The sequence below is a fragment of the Hipposideros armiger genome, unplaced genomic scaffold, assembly GCF_001890085.2.
Source record: "Hipposideros armiger isolate ML-2016 unplaced genomic scaffold, ASM189008v1 scaffold_75, whole genome shotgun sequence".
NCBI classification, from domain to species: Eukaryota; Metazoa; Chordata; class Mammalia; order Chiroptera; family Hipposideridae; genus Hipposideros; species Hipposideros armiger.
In genome coordinates this window covers 1,965,959-1,982,820 of record NW_017731425.1, presented here as the reverse complement: position 1 = coordinate 1,982,820, position 16,862 = coordinate 1,965,959, and the positions used below count along the sequence as shown (strand labels likewise).

Sequence of the window (16,862 nt, the reverse complement as noted above, 5' to 3'; positions counted from 1 at the left end):
CTGCAGCCTACGCCGTCGCCGGTGACTCAGGGCAGCCCAGCTCCAGGTTGAGCTGTTGTTCAGCATCTTAGCTGTAGAGGGCAGTGTAACTGGCCCTCATATGTGGGATCCGAACTGGGGCCCTCTGGCATCCCAAGCGAGTTCTTAACCATCGCCACTCGGCCGGCCCGATGTATTTCTGATTTAAGCTTTTCTCATTTTGGAAACGTTTATTTTTATCTTTGTTAAATAGATTATTGTAGTCATCAGTTACAATGAACTATAAATTGTGCTCATTGCTAAAATTTGATTTATAAAATTTTATAAAATTTGATTTATAAAAATTTGTAAATTTGTAAAATCAAATTTATAAATTTGATTTATAAAATTATAAAATTTTATAAAATTTGATTTATAAAAAAGCAGATTTCTTCATAAATCAAAGTAAATACAAGATCCACGTTAATTTATTTCTGGAAATGAATTGTTTAAGTATTTAAGAAAATATTTGATGACTTTCAATAGTCATAAAATAGGATGTTTTACTTATTTTCTTCTTTGAAGTTGTAATTATTGACTACATTAAGTGCTCACTTAACATTGTTGATAAGTTCTGTGACTAAACAACATATAAGGAAACCAGTTTTACCGTAGGCTAATTGATACACATGAGTTAAGCTTTTGTGGCATCTTCATCAATGTTATAAGGAAATGACATTATTAGAGTTTTAGATTACTTAGAAATTTTCTAATTTCTAACTGAAAAAATATGGTATAGTTTGTATTAATTACAATGTTATGAAAAATTAATTCAAATGAGTATTTTTGTCAACAAGAAATCTATAATACTTTAAAAACATAATTTTGCCTAAGTATGTAGTATCTAATAGGAGTATATTGAGTTCAGTTGATACAGGAAATAGTAAACAAACAGGATGATTGGTATTTGAGTTACAGTAATGCCATAATTCTGTCTCTTTGGTTGTTTTTAAAAACCCAGTATACAACATCTGTAAGGATTGAAAATATGTCTTATTGCTAAATGGTGCAAAACAGATTAGAGGGTCATATTCGTTGTTACTGGTGGTTTGCTGTCAGATGAGAGAGTGATAAATGGTTTTATAAATAGGTTAGGATTGGGCTCTACTATATAATGTTCTTAACAGCAGTGTAGATGATGAAATGGGGAGTATGCTGATTAAGTTTATAGATAACTTGTCAGCCCCTTGGAGGATAGAATTAGAGTTCAGAATTATCTTGACAAATGAGAAGAGGTTGTAAAGAATGAAGGTTTTTAGGAATAAGTGTCAGGTAGTATATACTTGAGACAATGGATAATAAAACACTGATGAAAATTTCTAGTTTTGTGGGAGAATGAAAGTAGATAAAAGTATACTGTTCTTTGAAAAATAAAGTAGGATATGTAGTATATAAGAAATAGCTTATCAGTATTACAAGGGCTCCTTACTTGGGTTCTTTTATGAGCAGTTTGTTGGGTTGTCGGAAAAGTCATGATGCATTTTGCAACGAAAAACATAGAAAAAATACGTCATGACTTTTCCGACAACCCAGTAGTTAGCATCACATTTTACTATGTTAGCAAACTTAACTTTATTTAATGGAGAGGCAGTATAGTAGAGATGTGTACAATGTAAGTTGTTTGAATTCTGACTTCTGTACTTAGCTGGTATAACTTTGGGAAAGTTAATTCTCTGTATGTTTTTCAATTGTTAAATGGGAACAGTGATGTTTGCTACCTCATAGAATTGTGGGGTTAATTGAGTTAATACATATAGTACTTTTAAAACAGTGCCTGACATATATAGGGAAACGCTCAGTAAAAGTTAACTGCTAATAAAACAAACTTAACAGCTGGTCACAGTTCGTTCATTAATATGAGGTTATACTTGTATTGACTGAGAGTGTTTTCTCTTTTTCTTGCTGTCACTTTTACAAAAAATACTTTAAAAAGATAAATTGGCCCTATTCTTTCTTGGTAGCATGCCATACTCTCTGATGCTATAGAGTCTGCTATTCATGGGATGCAGCACCATTCAGGTTCCTTGCCAATTATCAGAAAGCATTAAATGTATATGACTGAAAAATTTTATTGGGGAATTGGGGGATGGAACATGGTATGTCTCCAGGACCCATCAGCTCCAAGTCAAGTTGTTGTCCTTCAATCTTAGTTGTGGAGGGCGCAGCTCAGCTCCAAGTCTAGTCGCCACTTTCAGTCTAGTTGCGGGGGGCACAGCCCACCATCCCATGTGGGAGTTGAACTGGCAACCTTGTTAAGAGCTCGTGTTTTAACCAACTGAGCCACCTGGCCGGCCCCAGAAGAAGTATATTTATCTTTACAAAAACTACCCTCATTTTATACAAAAGCGGCATTGTTCATGACTGATATTAACAAGTTCCTATTTGCTTCAAGAAATTTTTACATTTTGGTGAAACGACAGTTTATCATTAAGTAGGATCATATATTACCTATATTTAGCTTAATACTGGAACATGAAAGTGGAAAGCACTCTAATTTTCCCATGGTTGTAGTGAAAATTATCACCTATAGTTCTTTTTAATTGCTTGTGAGAAAAAATTCTATGATCTATCCCAAAACTCTTAAGGAGAGATAAATATTATTTCATTGATTAATCAGAACATTGTCTGTAGCTCTTGAGGGAACTTGCAGCCTGTGTGTGTTTGAGAGAGTGAGGGAGAAGCTGTGGGAATTGGGGGAGGGAGATAAGAGAGGTAGACTTTGATAAAAGAGAATAAATGCTACATCATGAGTACTTACAAAGATGCAGTGAAAGTTTAGTGGCTTGGAGTACCAGAAGAGCTCTGGGGATCTGGTTGGTAGAGAAAAGGCCATTCTGGGTATAGGAAATAACATAAACCGTGGCAAGGAATTTGGATTGAACATAGAATGTCCTAGAGGAGAAGAGTAAAATCCTTATTTCGTGGAAACCTTGTTGAAAGGGAAGGTCTTTGTTTTAGGGAGATTTTGTTGAGAGGGAAGGTCCTCGTTTTGGGGAGACCTTGTTGTTGAGAGGGATGCACTAGATCTTGACAAATACTATAATTATGCCATGAGAGTTAACTGAGAATGTGTAGAGAATAGTGGTTAATGTTGCTCGGCTCACTCACTTATTTCTTCTTCTTCTTTTTTTTTTTTTTAGCTGAGCCATCCTGCCACCTGTTGGCAGCTTAGCGGCAACTCAGCTCGGGCAGGACTCGAACCGCTGTTGCTCAGAGCTCAAACTCTTGAGCGAGCTCTTAACCAACTGAGCCACTCGGCTGGCCCTACTTATTTCTTCTTACTTAGCCTCAGATGCCTATGACTAAAATTTTTGCTTCAGCAAAAGCACATATTACTTTTTATTTTGGACTTCAAAAGTTTATAATCAGTAATGGAAATATAAACTTTTCAATCGTAAGGGTTTATTCAGCATGAAGAAAAAGCAGGTAGAGCTGTTGCATTTATGTTAAGAACTAGAATATAGAGATTTTAAATGGACCTGGGTGTACTTGAAACATTTATTCAATGGGGGGTAATAGAAGGTCCTGGTTAATTTCTCATATTTATTTAAATTATGTTTATTTTTTAATCTAAAAAGTAGTTATTGAGCATGTTCTTCATTCTCACAGAATTAGTATTTATTAAACATTGATTTGAAAACACTAGTACAATAACTCTATGTTCTAATGTTATCTCAATTTTACAGATGCTGAAACTAAGTGAACTTTTCAAAGTGATACAGTTTGGAGCCAAAATTCACATTCAGAACAGCCTGATTCCAGAATCTGTGCTCTTATCTAATAAGTTCTATTGTAATGCCTCTCATTAACAGATAGTGTAGGGCCCTTGGGTTCAAATATTGAGTAGGAAAAGAACCTGTCTAGGAAATCATAATCTGCCTAGTAGATAGATATCTAATAGTAGATAGATAGACAGATAGAAATATAAATAATTATAATGACACGTGGTAGGTGTTATAAAATAGAGCTATATTGAAAGTGTACAGTGAACTCTGCAGGGAAGCTTTCACAAAGGAAGTATTTTTTCAAGCTAAGAATTGAAGAACACATAGGATTTATCTAAGTGGATAAAGTGGTATGAGTAAATTATGCATGAAAAATTTAAAAGCTGTCCCAAGTTGTTTATTTTGGGTGTGAATGTCATAGGCCATGTTGTTTTTGATCAGGGACGTTTTTGTGAAATTTCTGTTGATGGGACGGGATGGGATATGCCCGATTATGTTAAAAGGGGAATTGACCAGAATCAATTCTGCTGGAAGTTCACTTGTAACTGGTTATTTTGTTGCTTAGGTGATTGAAGTCTAAATAAATTTAATTCAACAAATGTTTGAGAACCAGTTTGCTAGACCAAATGGTGGTGACGACATTGGTAGCAAAGATGGAAATTGAGCTGAGCAAAGAAAGTAGTGGGAATTGGTGTCAAATTTTATTATTAGAATCAAATGGTTTCTAACCTTGACGACCTAGGCAGACCAAAATTCCCAGTGGATTAGTATTAAGATATGATGGTGGGGGAGGGTTGGGAGGCCAATGGTGGATTCTGTTTAGGATATGTAGAGTTTGGAGGTGCTACACTGACAGTCCGGAGGAGATCAGGCACTCAGGTACTGTGCTAGTAAGTGGCAATCAGGGTTGGGGAAGACGCAGGAGCTCTCTGGTGGTAGCAGAAACCTTGAAGAGAGGCTTATCATTTGTTTGGGGGAAGGACTGGATATTGTTGCTTGTGGCACCTGGTCAGGCGTGCTGATGAATGCTTTCAGACTTAATAATGGATTGATAAAATAGGTCTTATGAAGGAAAATAAAATAATAAAGTAGCTTGAGGAAAGACAGTTATGTAACAGTTTCTATGTATGAAGGATTTGTATTAGCATATAGTGCAGTATCACCCAAACCTCTCATTAATACCTACATGATTTTTTTGCAGTGTCTGTATACTAAATAGGAATGTATCTTAAAATCAATGGTATGTTATAGTTGAATTGGCAAGTATTTTTCTTTCTTAGTGGTATATATAAATTGAATGGTGTGTCTTGTATTCGATGGCACCTCAGAGTCAAAATGCACAGTTTTTTCCCCAAAGCTCATTAGTGTAAATGCATAGCTTTTGTTTTTTAAAGGTATTTGTCTAGGTTCCATTTAAGTTATCTCAGGTATTACCGATGGTATGTATACCACACCGTAGAAACACTGGTAATAGAAAAAAATAAGTATACGCTATAAATTACAGGGTTTAGATTAGATGTTGAAGATGTATAAAACAATAGAAAAGAAAAAGTGTAAGCTCTTCCCAAGGTTTTTATATTTCTTTGAATTTTAGCATATAAGTGTCCTGACTAAAAATAAGTAGCATAGAATATGTTGTCTATAGTCATAGGCCTGATGTTTACCAGAGAGCTTGAATATACACATTATTCCTTCTCCCTCATTCAGACATTAATTCCTTTGACAAACTTTTTTCATGTTGGAAAAATATCAGAAATATATGAATGGCTCAGATTGACCTTGGAGGTGTGATATTATTCTGAATAGTTCACATGCTTACTAGAAACTTAATTTCAGTTACTTGTTTGTGTGGATTTTTTTTTCCACGTTGAATTGATGTTTAGTATGAATATAAGTAATTTAGACAGTATGCTTTTTAAAAAAAACTGCCTCTCTCCCATTAATGGGTTAAGCAAAATGATATCTTAAGAATTTTTTAAATTCAAGGTTTGGTTTTTGTCTTCAGTGTGAACCCATGACTAGTCTGAGTTTTTCTGAGTTGTTAATTTAAGAGCAGTTATTTAAAATCAAAAAGGAGAAATAAGCTGTTATTTCTTATTAGCCTTGATTTACCTTAGTACTTTTGCCCTCCTTTTCTTAAGTAAAGCATGTTGATGAATTCTACTTTTTGATTTTAGCTGAAAAATTACTTCCTGTATGTATTTGGATGGCAGTCATGTGTCCCTCTGTTTACTTGAGATAAATAAATATTCGCAGTTTAAAAGGGTGGGTCTTTTTCTTGGGATCTGTTGAATAGTGTGGTTTTAAAAGGATTCTTAAGAAGATGATGTCTGGTCAAGACAGTTTCTGGTCTTTTGGCTATTTAATAATTGAGGAGAACTGCTTCGAAAGAGTAGGTATTTGAGCTCACCATTTTAAACAGAGCCCATATTGTAGTGTGTGGTTATTGGAGGTTATTTGGATTTTTGTTGGCTTGTTTTAAAAAATATGAGTAGCCCCCTACCTAATTGCCAGTACATAAATTTTAACTAGGCCTGTAGAAGAGTGGATTCTTTTCGTTGCACATAGCCTCTATTATTTGAATTTTGTCTTCCCTGAATGTACCTATTGGCTAACTGGAGTGGACAGTTTTTAATTGTGATGGCAGCAGTCACTTCAAATCTATTTCTTGTCTTCATTGTTAAATTGTATGTTTAAAGGATGAATTTGCATTTTCATTTAGCTTTCTGGTCCATGTTCATTTTGATGCTTGTTACTCTGAATAAAACTGAGTGGAGGGAACCAGAATTTTAGAGTCTATTTATAAATGTAGAGAGGAATATTAACATTCCTAATATGTTATTAATATACTAATAAGCAATATGCAGATTAGTTAGGTTTGGGGTACTGATAGCTATTTTTTGAGTGTAGTTTACTTCCCAATTTTTCCTAGAATTGCTGTTGAACATCTCAAGTTACCTATAGGCAAAACAGGAAAACATCATGCTCATTGGTACACGGGCATACTCTTGCATTCTTATGGTAAACTGACCTTTAAATTTTTGCTTGTCTTTCTAGAAATGAAACCTCTAATGCAGTTATGAAGGGGGGAATATTGGGATTTGGAGACTCTGGTTTTGATCGTTTAGGGCAGGGTCCAGAAGCAAAGCATATTAAAATAAACATTGTAAATTTGCAGGTTTCAAAATGGTACTGGTATATTGAATTTTGCCTAATTTTTTTAGTTGCCTTTTTAAAGAAAAACTACATCTTTGGTTTTTGCTACCTATCTCATTGATTAGTTTTCTTTTTCTATGCAGTACAAGAGAAATAGGAGCTCATAGCTGAAACCTTATTAAAATTTTTTTTGAGAACCTATTGTAAAACTGCTCATCTTCATAGGGATTAGTTATTTAGGTGTTTTGTCCAAGAAAGTGCAGTTTAAAATTTTATTCTTTGAACAGCAGGACGCAGGGACAGAGTCAGCAATCTCATGTTAAGAGATAATCATGTGATATGTTAAGAGGGGCAGAAGTCATTACAAGATTATGGTCCTTCCCTCCCTCCCTGTCTCCCTTCCTTCCTTCCCTTTCTCTCTCTCTCTCTCTCTCTCTCTCTCTCTCTCTCTCTCTCCCCCTCCTTCTCTCCAACCCTCCCTCCTTCCCCTCCCTCTCCTCTTCCTCCTCTTTTTTTTTGGGGGGGGATGGGAACAGCGCTGGGGAATTAGGGGAAAGGGGAACAGACAAGTTGCTGTCGTTTTGTTCTTCAGTCTAGTTGTGGAGGACGTTGCTTCACTGGCCCAACTTGGCACCATCATTGCGCTCTTCCCGGGCGAGGCAGATCAGTCGCCGGCTTCTGGACGGCCGCTCACTGCGGCTGCTGGCCGCTCACGCTGGCTGCTGGCTACACATGGTAGCCCATGGCAACCCACTGCCGCAGGGGCTGCAGCCTACGCCGTCGTTGGCGACTCACGGCAGCCCAGCTCCAGGTTGAGCTGTTGTTCAGCATCTTAGCTGTGGAGGGCAGTGTCACTGGCCCTCATATGTGGGATCCGAACCGGGGCCCTCTGGCGTCCCAAGCCAGTTCTTAACCATCGCGCCACTCGGCTGGCCCTCCTCTTCCTCCTCTTGCCTCCTCCCCCTCCCACCTATGAGGTGCCAGGGGAAGCAAAGGTACTTCTTTCCCCTTCACCAAAGGTTAACTGAGAGCAACTAGCAGGACAATAATGAGTGTGCAAGAATTTGCCTTCTGTTAATTTCCCTAAGGTAGTCCTTGGAACTAGTCAAAGAAACAAAAGTTAGGAAACATTTTTCTGACACTGGAGCTAGTCTTTCTCATCTTTCCATAGCAGTTATAAATATTGAACTACCTCTGGCACTTTGACAAAATGATCTTGCTTGGCTTTTAATTCAGTTAATTTCTAGTGATTTGAATGCCTGATTTTTTTTTTTTTATCATCTTAACAACTGAGACTTAAGTTTTCCGTTACATTGTAAGGGTGTTTTCCTTTCTTAGGCGATAGGGAACTTCTTGTCATTTAAGATGGTGAACCTAAACCCTGCCTTATAAAATTAGATTAAAAATTTTTAATTTCAATAGTAAAATGATGTGATTTTTCATGGAGGACATGGAGTCAGAAAATAACATTACAGGGCCAGCCGAGTGGCTCGTTGGTTGGGAGTTGGCTTGGGAGCGCAAGCTCTGAGTGGCAGGACCGCTGGTTCGGATCCCACATGAGGGCCAGTGACACTGCCCTCTACAGCTAAGATGATGAACGACAGCTCAACCTCAAGCTGTGCTGCCGTGAGTCGCCGGCGATGGCGTAGGCTGCAGTGGGCTGCCATAAGCTGCTGTGAGTGGCCGGCAGCCGGCGTGAGCTGCCAAGAGCCGGCCGTGAGCAGCCATCCAAGGGCTGACAACTGATCTGCTTCACCAGGGAAGAGTGCAATGATCACAATACCAACATGGGCCAGTGAGGCGACGTCCTCACAACTAGACTGAAGAACAAAAGGACAGCAACTTGTTTGTTCCCCTTCCCCGATTCCCCAGTGCTGTTCCCTCCCCCAATAAGATCCTAAAACAAGAAAAACTAATAAAAAATAACATTACAAAGTACTCATAGAATTCTTTACTATTAATGATTTAATATACTTGAGTTAGTAGTATGAAGTAAATGTGTTCTGTGTAGAAGTGATTATAAATAGCAAGTTAGAACATTAAAATTTTTTTACATTCTTTCTTAAAGTTATTTAATATTTACCCTTTTTAGCAGATTGTATGTGATCTTTGGTTTTAATTTCTTTTGGTCACCATCAGAAAATGTCTTCACCAAGCCATTGTGGATGGAAAAGGGGCCACAGGTTAAACCTGACAAGCTTAGGAGACTAAAAAACTAAGATGGCGTGAACACACACACACACACACACACACACACACACACACACACACACACAGAAAATTTTTAACTAAGTGGGCCATGGTGGGAAGTCACATCTTCAGCTTCCTCATTAAGTTAATCTGTGCCTTTTCAGTGGGCCTCTTGTCTTTCTGTACCTAAGATAACATCTTTAATCCTTTTCCTGGACCAGAGCTGAAAACTGCAAAATTCCTCATTATTATGCTTGTCTCCTGATTACCATCTCTATGTGCTGTAAAAAGCTGTTAGCTATCCTGCACCCACCGATGTAAAAGAAGTACCTGTATCTCCAGTTTGCTTTTATCCTGTCCCAGAGATTTCCCCCGCTTTGCTTTCTCCCACCTCCTTAATCTAGCAACAGTGGATTTTATGTAACCGTCCTACTTTGATATTATGTACAAAATAAGGTGTAAAACTGCCCTTCTTCAGAGCATTTTCTCAATCTGTTGAGATTTTGCTTCCCGGCAATTGTCGACAGTTTGGCTCAAATAAACTCTTTCAAGTTTTCTCTTAGGCTGGATATTTTTCATCAACGACATCGTGTATGATTTATGCTTCTCCCCCTGTCCTACCTCTTGTATAAGGATTAAGTTTAAAAGGAAATCCTTGTAAAATAAGTGATTTTAAGTTACAAATCAAATGTGCTAAAGTTTCTTTGATCACATTTGATCTTTTCTGAGAACATGGTTAGGGCTTCCTTTTGCTTATGTGAGATGTGAAAAGTAATAAGGTGCATCTGAAGTGCAACCAAATCTTAATATCTGAAAATGCTAGAGCATAATTATATACTTTGCTCTTCTCACATTTTGGGGCCCATATTTGGAAAAGCAGCTGTCATTATTTCAGCCACTTAAATGAAGGCATATTATCTTAAGTATTTATCACTAACCGATTATTTGAAATTCTGTTGCAAAGCCTCCTTTGAGGAATGTATTGAGAACTTCTCCCACATTAAAAATATTCTCTCTCTCTCCTTCCCTCCCGCCCCTCTTCCTCTAGAATGAACCACAAACTCTGCACCAGTATTGTAGTCACAGAATTAATTATACAAGATTGATCTTTGGTCATTATCTATTGAAACGAAGCTTTCACTTGTTACAGTGAACATTATCCTGAGTTTTGGTGGCTCAAGCCACTTGTTACCAGTAAAAGACTTTTTGATCCAGAAATGTGATTATAACATGGGAGTTCAGCTGATGGTTTCTGACAACTTACTGGATTTTGTTTTTCAAGAAGACGATAGTTGGTTTTGCTTATTAGGAAATGATAATATTTCAGCTGTTTATCTGTGCCCTGCAGCTGGCAGAGGAATGTAGTACACTCGTCGTGAATTTGTGTCTGGAACCCTGAAAACGCACACACTTAGCATTTCCAAAAGAGGTGGGGAAAAAATATATATATAATATAAATATAAATATAAATATATATTTATATTTTCATATATATATATTTTTAATCATTTTGTTTGGTCAGGACAGTGCCTCAATTTTATAGTTACTATTTATCTTTTTCAAAACGTGGTCCTTCCTAATAAGTAGGGGGGAAAAGTCATAAGGAGGGCATTCAGCCCTCTGAGAATATTACAGTTAACACTAGAATTGCAGCTCTATAAGGCTCGGAACTTTGTTTTGTTCCTGCATCTCCAGTGCCTAAAGTAGTGACTGTCACCCCAAAATATTTGTCAAATAATGAATCTCCACCACAGTGAACTTCTCATAATAGGTGAATGCAGCCACGCATTTTGAACTCTCGCCTTGTCTTTATTTTCGTTTATAGGTGACTTCAACAGCAAAGTTTTTAGACAACCTGAGGTTTGGGCTCCTGTTCAGGGAGTAAGACCAAGCTACAGTAGTTTTATTTAGCTGATAAATGCTTGAGTTTTGATGAACGCTCGTGATTAAATCAGCTTCCCACCATGGAATAACCCTACCCAACATGCCAGAGAATCCTAGTTTGGGAAAGTCGTATTATCATCCCTCAGATATCTGAAAAGTTACTAAGCATAAACGAGGAAACACTAAAAAGCTGAAAAACATGCCCCAAAAAGTGACATTTGTGAAGCTACTTCTTAAAGTTTAACATCTCTGAATTATTTTAATATTGCCTCAATACTCAAGTTTGCTGTGAATGTTTCTTAATGTATAGTGCATGTGTAAGAAAAGCCATTTCTTTTACATACAGTGACAATAAAAAAATCCTTTAAAATTATTCAATGTTGCCTTTTTAAAAGTTTTGAACTCTTAATTATCTTGCATTTGAAAGTGAGACAAGACTATGTAAAAAATATTCCATTGTTCTTTTGAAGTTAAAATATACCCTAGCCAAAAAAAGTGCAACTTTAGCTGCCCCCACCCCCACATTTTAGGAGGCCTGGCCTGAGCCTCTTAGTTTTTCTCATGATTAGTTTTTGTAGTTTGGATTTTTTGTTTGTTTGTTACAGGAATGGTCCAAATTGGTGTGCCTCGTTGCCCTTGTTGAAGCTGATGTAGGTGGCATACAAATGATCACAGAAACTGGTCCATATAGGTGTCCATTCTTTCTTGGCCTTCTCAGGGCTTCCATGCCTGTCCCCTTAGTCATTATCTCATTATCTTCCAGAAAGGGACTTTAGCTCTGTTAGGTTCCCCTCTCTAATGCAGCTGCACAGTGATATCCAATATTATAGTATGTAATATTCAAGTATATTGATTTTTTAAATTCTCTTTGGGTTTTCTCTTAGAATGGATAAAATCTTATCCAGTATACATGACTGTAAAAATGTTACCTTTTATTTACCCTCCTTGGAAATGGAACTTAAGGGTGATTAGTGAGCCCCAACCCCACCCCACTGCCCTGGCTGTCCATTAGTACTTAATGTGTTTAAGAATCCCTTGTAATTAGATACTTTAGGTTGCTTAGATTTAACATAACCACTTTACATTCTATCTTTTCAAATATATGAATGTTCAGTGTCACCCAAACACAACTGCTCTTACTTTCTGAGGTATACATGACTTATATTATGCATTGCCTGCTGGTATCATGGGAAGGTAGCTTGTGGCATCAGCAAGCTGCTTTCAGACTCACCTCTACATGACCTTTATCTTGCAAATAGTCTTAATAAGCATTATCAGTTTAAAAGTTTTGTTGGTAATGTTTCACAGTGACATACTTGTTCTCAACCCAGTGATTGTGGTTATTGAGAAGAAGAGTTTTTGCCAGCATTGAAGCAGACCTGCCTAAATTTTTTGTTGTTGAATCTGCCTGTTGTTTGGTCCATCTCTTTGAACTTTACACTTGTGGGAACTTCACATATACACTTCTGTATGAATGAACTTCTCATGTCTTTGACAGAATAAATCACCAAGTAATTTCTAAAACATGTCAGATGATTCTTATAGATGTAGTGATTTCCGTGAATTAAATGTAGCACCATCAATTCATTCTTATTCCAGACTTGATCTGTTTCTTGAATTTAATTTTATTTCCCCCCTAATTACCTGCTAGACTTACGACTACTTTGGAAGCACCTTTAAAGCCAGCATATCATAGCTGGCATTGTTTCCTTGGAACCTACCCTTTGCTTCTTAACGATACTGTCCTTTACCTTTCACCACAGGCCTTACAATCTTTGACAACTTGCTCTGCCTTTTTTTGTGTGTCCATTCCTAATCAGTAACCAAATTTAGGCAATTAATGCTCTGACTGACTTTGGTGTCTTCCTCTGCATTTTCTCTCTTGTTGAGATATTGGGCTCTTAGCATTTCTTGTTAGGAACATCCTAACTAACTTTCCTCTCCAAACCATCCTATTTGCTGCTTTCTACTGTTGAACGCCACCAGTTGCATATTATTATTCCCCTGCTCACAAAGCTTTTGGTTTCCCACCATTGAATGAAATCTAGACTCCTTAGCCTGGCATTTCAAGGTCCATAGTGTCTTGCCTTTTTACTCTTCCTGAATATTCTCTTGATATTCTGACCTAGTCTCTGTTTCTCAGAAATGTTGTGATGTCTTCCTACCGTGGTATTAATAGCCCTCCTCTCTTGAATTACGTCCATCCCTTTCTCTTTCCTTAACTCCCACCCAGTCTATAAGATCCACTGGAAATTCTCCATCTCCTGCGAAGCCTCCCTGGGCTACCCCCTTCTGATTTCTGAGCACATGCATGTCATTGGACAATTAACCTTGTAGTACTCTGACACTTAACTTACAGTGAGCTATGTCACATCATTTTTTATATGTACAGTAGTCCCTCCTTACCCTCAGTTTGTTATTCATGGTCTCAGTTACCCGGGGTCAACCACAGTCTGACAATATTAAATGGAAAACCCCAGAAATAAATAATTCATAAGTTTTAAATTGCATGCCGATGAGCATAGCATGATGAAATCTCGCTTTTGTCCAGTGTATCCATGCTGTATACGCCACTTCCCCCATAGTCACTGAGTAGCTGTCTTGGTTATTAGATCTAGTATTGCGGTATCACAGTGCTTATGTTCAAGCCACTCTTATTTTACCTAGTAATGGCCCCAAAGCATAAGAGTAGTGATGCTGGCAATTCGGATATGCCAAAGAGAAGCCACAGAGTGCTCCCTTTAAGTGTAAAAGTATGTGTGTATTGGAAAAAAAACAGTATACGAGGTGTGATTAAACAATACAGCGAATTTTTAAATTAAAAAATATTATTACAGTAAAAGACACATTGCCATTAATTCCCCCTCAAAATACTTCCCCTCTCTTTGAGCACACTTATCACATAGTTTTTGCCACTTTCTGAAGCAGTTCTGGAAGTCCTCTTTTGTGAGTGTCTTTAATTGTGCTGTCGTGGCTGCCTCGATTTTCTGAATTGATTGAAAATGTGCACCTTTCATGGTCATTTTGACTTTGGGGAAGAGTTAGAAGTTTCATGGTGACAGATCCAGTGAATAAGGTGGATGAGGACACACTGTCATGTTTTTATTTGACAGAAATTGTTATACTAGAAGTGATGTGTGACACAGAGCCTTTCTGTTGTGATCAAACAATATGGTGAATGCTGCTGCCGACTGCCACCCAACAGACAGGCAGGGATCTTCAATATGGGAAGCGGTGCATCGAACCTTAGTAACAGTGTGTGACAAGTTTAAACTTGTTCGGTGCAGTCAGTCAGGTGTGAACTATGGTTGAGAGGGTATGTTTTAAAGTGTGCCTTAAATCATCCTCCATCATGCCACAGGTTGTGACACAGAACGCTCTGTGTCACACATTGCTTCTGGTTTACGGCAATTTCTGTCAAATAAAAACATTACGGTGTGTCCTCATCCACCTTATTCACCGGATCTGACACCTGGCACCTGCGACTCCTGGCTCTTCCCCAAAGTTGAAATGATGTAGGACATGGAGGTAGCCACAACAGTGCAACTAAAGACACTCACGAAAGAGGACTTTCAGAACTGCTTCAGAAAATGGCAAGAACAATGGGGATAAGTGTGTTAGAAGGGAGGGGGAGTGTTTTTGAAGGGGATTAATGGCAGTGTGGCTTTTATTGTAATAAATTTTTTAAACTTAAACATTCACTGTATTTTTTTTATCACACCTGGTATACAGGGTTTGGTACTAACTGTGGTTTCAGGCATCCACTTGGACTTGGACTATATCACTCTCGGATAAGGGGACTACTGAAGTACGTTCTAAGTAGAATGTGCCTTCACATATACTATTTCATGTGGTTCTTTTGTTTGTTTGTTTATAACAGCTAAGGTCAAAGAGACCTAACTTCTGTTCTTTTTAAACAAACCTTTATTCTAAAGTAAAATTCATAAAAATATAATGTACCTATAAACATAATTTTTAAAAATCGACAATAACCTTACAATAGTAGAGAGGAGAAAAGGAAAAAAATTATAGAATGTATTTCAGTATTCAAATACTTAGCAACAGGGCTGTGCGGGAGGCGTTTGCTGCTGCCTGGCGGTCCCTGTGGCCTCGGTCCCGGCAAGCCAGACATGAAGATCACGAGGCAGAAACACGCCAAGAAGCATCTCGGCTTCTTTCGCAACAATTTCGGGGTCCGCGAGCCGTACCAGATCCTGCTGGACGGTACCTTCTGTCAGGCGGCGCTGCGGGGCCGCATCCAGCTGCGGGAGCAGCTGCCCCACTACCTCATGGGGGAGACACAGCTGTGCACCACCAGGTGTGTGTTAAAAGAGTTAGAAACGTTGGGAAAGGACTTATATGGGGCAAAACTGATTGCACAAAAATGCCAGGTTCGAAATTGCTCCCATTTCAAGAATGCAGTGAATGGATCCGAATGTCTGCTTTCTATGGTTGAAGAGGGAATTCCTCATCATTATTTTGGGGCATCACAGGATCAGAATTTGTCTATGAAAGTAAAGAAAAAGCCCGGAGTTCCTCTTATGTTTATTATTCAGAACACTATAGTCTTGGACAAACCTTCTCCCAAAACAATTGCCTTTGTCAAATACTTAGCAAAAGTTATACACTAGCAAGAAAAGGTACTAGAGATTTACAAATCCCCCAATTTTCCTGCTGTACTGCTTTGTACATTATTCAACAACTTAAGATCAATCTTAATACTTAATGTGGTTTGTATTTGAAGTTGCAAATTATGAAAGCTTTATTTCCTTTCCAGTGTAGTGTGTGGTTAATATGACATGAGTTAAACAAAATTTAAATTAAAAGTTACTGGGAGCCAAAAATACTACTTATAAAATAGTTAGAACACTATTATTGCATGGTTCGCCTTCCTTTTATGGTTTTTACTCAGTTAAAAAATAAGTTTCTGGAGGTTATGGGAATGTGCTATGTTGACTGACTTCTTACAGGATTTTGACAATTTTGTACAGTCTTGTTCACATATGTGATTTCATGTCATGGAAACAGTCGTCCCAAAAGGATGGATTGTCTGCAAATACTGAGAGAGATCTTTACAAAGGAGTCAGATTGATTAGGTCTTTTATTTCTGTAAAGGTCAGATTGTTGCCTAGTCGTGACAAGAATTCTTTGTGTTTAGACTATACCCACCCCCCATTTTTTACTTACATATAAAAGATCCGTTGGTAGAAGCCAATTATGTATACAAAACACTTTAAACTACCAAGTCCAAGCCTAGATCTCCTGTAATCTTAGTTTTTTAAAGTACTTGTTTTGTGGCAAAGGTTTACCTGAGAAGCCATCAGAATGATGCTTTATTGATTGAGAAAAACTTTTAAATAGGAGTATATGTATGTTCCTGGTAAGTTCTGTCTGTACAGTGCTGTGGTTTCTAAAGGCGTGCTGAGGCCTGACCAGGCCCATTTTATGCAATTAAACATTTCTAAAATCTGTGGTTGACTAAATAGTCCACATTGTAACAATTTTAAAAATAATGTATTATCCTGGCCTTCTAACTTGTAGAGAAAAGTCTTGTGGGGAGATATAAGTGGCTTAACTTGATTCTTAGGGTATTTGTCATTGTAAAACTATTGATTTTTCTTTTGCAGATTTTCTTGTGAAACCTTCTAGTAGAAAAATTTCTTGGGACAAACTTCATTTGGTGAGTTTGGTTTTTTGGTCTTCCCTACTACTCTTTGTGTGCTATTTTGAGGCAGCTAAAACAAATTTACAGATTAATTTTGAGGGCCTGTTTTTCCATGTACCAATTACTTAGATGAGCTCTTATGTTTTCACTTCAATGTTAAATTTTAAATATGGTGTTTTTTTCCCTGTGACTCAAACAAGATTGCTTTTTCGATATATAATTGT

General features: G+C 37.6%; 1 protein-coding gene and 1 pseudogene across 11 annotated transcripts in view; both read left to right on the top strand.

The window, feature by feature from the left end:
* The window catches only part of MTMR3 (myotubularin related protein 3), a 137,956-nt gene that overhangs the window by 58,198 nt on the left and 62,896 nt on the right, over nt 1–16,862 (top strand). For all 10 annotated transcript variants that reach the window (XM_019643102.1, XM_019643100.1, XM_019643099.1 and 7 more), the window contains one exon: nt 16,601–16,653. The gene's annotated coding sequence lies outside the window, so the exon portion shown is untranslated. The remainder of the gene's footprint in view (nt 1–16,600; nt 16,654–16,862) is intronic.
* Nucleotides 15,045–15,604, top strand: LOC109383034 (rRNA-processing protein UTP23 homolog pseudogene; annotated as a pseudogene). Its single transcript, XR_002124040.1, has one exon. The product of XR_002124040.1 is annotated as an rRNA-processing protein UTP23 homolog pseudogene (transcript).